The sequence below is a fragment of the Lynx canadensis genome, chromosome B1, assembly GCF_007474595.2.
Source record: "Lynx canadensis isolate LIC74 chromosome B1, mLynCan4.pri.v2, whole genome shotgun sequence".
Taxonomy (NCBI): Eukaryota; Metazoa; Chordata; class Mammalia; order Carnivora; family Felidae; genus Lynx; species Lynx canadensis.
In genome coordinates this window covers 38,069,551-38,075,550 of record NC_044306.2, presented here as the reverse complement: position 1 = coordinate 38,075,550, position 6,000 = coordinate 38,069,551, and positions in this window count along the sequence as shown.

The window sequence follows — 6,000 nt, the reverse complement described above, 5'->3', positions numbered from 1 at the left end:
GCGGGGCTCAAACTCACGGACTGAGAGATCATGACCCGAGCCAAAGTCAGCCGCTCAACCGACTGAGCCACTCAGGCGCCCCAAGAGTCTACACTTTTAATGCAATCCCTGTCAAAATACCAACAGCATTTTTGACACAGATAGATTAAGCAATCCTAAAATGAATATGGAAACACCAAAGACCAAAGCAACCTTGAAGAAGAAAAGCAAAGCTGGAGGTATCACAATACCAGATTTCAAATTATATTACAAAGGTTGAGTGGCCCAATGTTGTAAGTGAGGTAGTAAAGTCACCTAGTATTACAGCATTGGTTTTAGTAAATGTGGTTGTGGTTGTGATTAATTGATTTATATATTTGGGCGCTCCGATGCTGGGATCATAAATATTTATAATTGTTAGGTATTCTTGGTGCAGCCACTCTGGAAAACAGTACAGAGGTTTCTGAAGAAATTAAAAATAGAACTAGGCTATGAGCCAGCAATTTCACTACTAGGTATTTATACAAAGGATACAAACATGCTGATTTGAAAGCCATATGCACCCCAAATTTATAGCAGCAGTATCAAAAACAGACAAATTAGGGAAAGAGCCTAGATGTCCATCAACTGATGAATGGATAAAGAAGATGTGGCATATATATACAATGGAATACTCTTTAGCAAGGAAAAGAAATGAAACCTTGCTCTTTGAACAACGTGTATGGAAATAGTGTATTAAGCTAGGGAAAATAAGTCAGCCAGAGACAAACAGGTATCATATGATTTCACTCATATGTACAATTTAAGAAGCACAACAGATTTACTGGGGAAGGGAAGGAAAGGTAAGATAAAAACAGAGAGCAATGTAAACCATAAAAAACTATTAAATATACAGAACCGACAGGGGGTTGACTGAGGGAAAGTAAAGGGTGGGATGGGCTAAATAGTTGTAGGCATTAAGAAGGACACTTGATAGGTTGAGCTCTGTTATATGCAAGTGATGAATCATTGGGTTCTACTCCTGATGTCAACACTCCACTGTATTGGAGTAAATAAATAAATAAATAAAATCTGGAATAATCAAAACAGTATACTACTGTCATAAAAATAGACACACAGACCAATAGAACAGAATAGAAAACCCAGGAATGAATCCGCCCCTTAGTCAAATAATCTTGACAAAAAAGGGAAGAATATCCTATGCAGAAGACAGTTTCTTCAACAAAGAGTGTTGGGAAAAGTGGCTAGCGACATGAGAAAAATGGAACTATACCACTTTCATACACAATACACAAAATTAAAATCAAAGTTGATTAAAAATGTAAATGTGAGTCCTAAAACCATAAAAATCCTAGAAAAGAACACAGGCAATACTTCTTTCAGTTGAGCTGTAGCAACTTCTTTGATGATAGGTGTCTTGAAGAAAGAGAATCAAAAGCAAAATAACTTTTGGGGACTTCATTAAAAGGAAAAGCTTCTGCACAGTGAAGGAAACAGTCAAACAAACTAAAGGGCAACTTACAAACTGGGAGAAGATAGTTTCAAATAACATATCTGGTAAGTGTTAGTATCCAAGATATATAAAGAACTTATAAAACCCAATATGCAAAAACTGATTAATACAATTAAAAATGGACAGAAGATACGAGAAGACATTTTTTAAAAGAAGACATAGAGATGGCCAATAGACCCTTTAGAATATGCCCAATATATGATCCTCAGGGAAATGCAAATTCAAACTACAATGAGATATCAGATCACACTCTCAGAATGGGTAAAATCAACAACACAGGAAATAACACGTGTTAGCATGGTTGTGGAGAAGGAGGTAACCTCTTACACTGTTGGTGGGAATGCAAACTGGTGCAGCCACTCTGGAAAACAGTATGGAGTTTCTTCAAGAAGTTAAAAATATAAGGGGCGCCTGGGTGGCGCAGTCGGTTAAGCGTCCGACTTCAGCCAGGTCACGATCTCGCGGTCCGTGAGTTCGAGCCCCACGTCGGGCTCTGGGCTGATGGCTCAGAGCCTGGACCCTGTTTCCGATTCTGTGTCTCCCTCTCTCTGCCCCTCCCCCGTTCATGCTCTGTCTCTCTCTGTCCCAAAAATAAATAAAACGTTGAAAAAAAAAAATTTAAAAAAAAAAAAATAAAAAAAAAAAAAAAAAGTTAAAAATATAAGTACCCTATGATTCTGCGATTGCATTACTAGGTACTTGCCCAAAGAACACAAAAATAATATTTCAGAGGAATATGTGCACCCAGATGTTTATGCTTGCATTACCTAAAATAGCCAAAATTGGTCAAGTGTCCATTGACCAATGAATAGGAAAGGAAATGCATATATAGGTATCACATATAATGGAATATTACTACACCAAGAAAACAAAACAAACAACAACGTATTCTTTTTATTTTCTTTTTTTTTAATTTTATTTTTTTTATTTGTTTAAATTTACATCCAAGTTAGTTAGCATATAGTGCAAAAATGATTTCAGGAGTAGATTCCTTAATTCCCCTTACCCATTTAGCCCACCACCCCTCCCACAACCCTTCCAGAAACCCTCAGTTTGTTCTCAATATTCATGAGTTTCTTCTGTTTTGTCCCCCCCCGTTTTCATATCATTTTTGTTTCCCTTCCCATATGTTCATCTGTTTTGTCTCTTAAAGTCCTCATATGAGTGAAGTCTTAGCATTGTTGTCTTTCTCTGACTAATTTCGCTTAGAATAATACCCTCCAGTTCCATCCACATAGTTGTAAATGGCAAGATTTCATTCTTTTTGATTGCCGAGTAATACTCCATTGTATATATATATATACCACATTTCTTTATCCATTCATCCATCGATGGACTTTTGGGCTCTTTCCATACTTTGGCTATTGTTGATAGTGCTGCTATAAACATTGGAGCATGTGTCCCTTTGAAAGAGAACAACCTTATCCCTTGGAAAAAATATCTAGTAGTGCCAATTCTGGGTCATAGGGTAATTCTATTTTTAGCTTTTGGGGGAACCCCCATAATGTTTTCCAGAGTGGCTGCACCAGCTTGCATTCCCACCAACAATGCAAAAGAGATCCTCTTTCTCCGCCTCCTCGCCAACATTTGTTGTTGCCTGAGTTGTTAATGTTAGCCATTCCGACAGGTGTAAGGTGGTATCTCCTGGTTTTTTTTTTTTTATTTGTATTTTCCTGATGAGAGATGTCGAGCATTTTTTCATGTGTTGGTTGGCCGTCTGGATGTCTTCCTTGGAGAAGTGTCTATTCCTGTTTTTTGCCCGTTTCTTCACTGGATTACTTGTTTTTTGGGGGTTGAGTTTGATAAGTTTTTATAGATTTTGGATACTAACCCTTTATTTGGCATGTCGTTTGAAAATATCTTCTGCCATTCTGTCAGTTGTCTTTTGGTTTTGGTGATTGTTTCCTTCGCTGTGCAGAAGCTTTTTATTTTGAAGTCCCAGTTGTTCATTTTTGCTTTTGTTTTCCTTGCCTCTGGTGTCGTGTTGAGTAAGAAGTTGCTGCAGGCAAGATCAAAGAGGTTTTTGCCTGCTTTCTCCTCGAGGATTTTGATGGGTTCTTGTCTTACATTGAGGTCTTTCATGTGTTTTGAGTTGATTTTTGTGTATGGAGAAAGAAAGTGGTTCATGTTCATTCTTCTGCATGTTGCTGTCCAGTTTTCTCAGCACCACTTGCTGAAGAGACGGTATTTATTACATTGGATGTTCTTTCTTGCTTTGTCAAAGCTGAGTTGGCCATACATTTGTGGGTCCATTTCTGGGTTCTCTATTCTGTTCCATTGATCTTAGTATCTGCTCTTGTGCCAACAACAACATATTCTTGCTATGGTCAAGGTCATGCTTGCTATAGCAAGGTCATGTGACTGAGAGAGAGGGTATGAGGCTAAGTGAAATAAGCCAGTGGGAAGAAATACAAATACCATGTGATTTCACTCATATGTCGAATTCAAGAAAGAAAATCAATGAGGGAAATGAAGAAAAAGAGAAAGAGGCAAATCAAACCACAGACTCTTAAGTATTGATAACAAACTGATGGTCCCAAGAGGGAGGTCAGTGGGAAATGGAGTAAATAGGTGATGGGGATTAAGGAGTGAACTTGTAATGATCACTGTGTGATGTACGGAAATGTTGAATCACTATATGCTATATATGAAACTATATTTCACTTTAGGTAAACTGGAATTTAAATTAAAAATTAAAAAATATATATATGGTGTTCTGGTCTCACATTTAGGTCTTTAGTAGAGTTTGATGGTATTTTATATATCATTAAGAAATGATCCAGGTTCTTTCTTTTGCATATGCCTGTTCAATTTTCTAATGGTGTAAATATATCGACCATATAAGTGTGGGTCTCTATTCAGTTTCATTGATCTATGTAACTATGCTTGTGCCAATACCATGATGTTTTGTGGTTTTTATCCTTGCAGTGTATCTTGAAATCTCAGATTGTGGTGCTGCCAGCTTTGTTCTTTTTCTTTTTTTTTTTTCAAAATTGCTTTCTATGTGGATTTGTTTGTGGTTCCATTCAAATATTGGCATTTTTATTCTACTTTTGTGAAAAATGCTATTAACATTTTGATAGTGAGTCCACTGTATCTCTAGGTTAATCTGGTTGTGTATATATTCCATCAATATTAATTTTTCCCATTCATTACGATTGCATATCTTCCCATATGTTTGTGTCATTTTTCACTATTTTGTCCTAGTTTTTTATTGTTTGCTTAAATGGTATTATGTTACTATCAAAAAGGAAATTTTCATAGAACACAATTTTCAAAAATTTAATTGGGCTTATCACACCCCCACAGGTTCAAGACACATGATGATGAATGATTTTTAGGATTTATGTTACAATGAAAAAGAAGTAATCTTAGGTAGATGATAGGAAGACATTCTCATGTGAAAATAAATATACATATACAATTTCAGTCACTGTAAATCTCTGCTCCCTGATAATAAACTTTTGTCATCCATTTCTTGCTGTTTCTAGAGGTTTTTTTCCTGGATGCAATTAGAAGTAAGGGAATATACATTTTATTTTTACATTTTCAACATTAATCACAAAATACTTCAAATGCCAAAAATGTTCAAGATGTGTATATATAGTCATAATCCCCATCACCCATTTCACCCAATCTCCCACCCACCTCTTCTCTGGTGTCCAACAGTTTGTTTCTGAGTTTGTTGGATTGCTTCTCCTTTCCTCTAATATTGATTTGCTTAGGTTCCAAATTGTGCATATGAGTGAAATAAAATGGAATTTTCATTTTATGAGTTATTTTGCTTAGCATTATACTGTTTACAGAAGAAGGAAATCTTGCCATTTGCAATAACAGGATGGATGTGGAGAACATACTGCATATATTCCATCCAAGGACAACGCTTCTACTCCCTCAAGGTCATGAGCAGAGGAAAACCTGGGACTTGGAGGACTGAAGACCTTTGTGGATGCAGCAGAGCAATGGATGCCATTGTGGGGACCAAGGTCATGAGCTTCCTTGCTGGAGTCTCAGGTCCTCCTTAGGAAGTGGTTCCAGAGGCAGTCCTGGATGCGGGAGGATGCCTCAGGAGTGATATGAATAGCAAGACACGTGTGGGAGACAGGGCTCCAGGGAGGATTCTGAGGATTCTCATATGGAATCTGAATTCCACTAGCTCTGGTCATGTGGAAACACAGAGACAGTCTGAGGCAGAAACAGAGAATGGACAAAGGAGAGAGGAAACCAGGAGAAACCACAGACTAGCACAAAGCAGCTTGGAAATGACACACCATCATTCTCTTCTATCCCTTAGAACAAAGTCACATGGGCCACCCACCCGGGAGTGGAGGGATGTGTGACCAGGATTCAGAAACACTGGGAGACACTATGGGGACTGCTCAGCACATTGGCCCAGAGGAGGCACTGGGCCCTGAGCCCAAATATCATGGGAGCCCCTGTAAGTGTGTGTCAGGTGGGACAAGATCTGTATGAGTTCATTTAAAATTTCCCACTGGGCCTGGGAACCA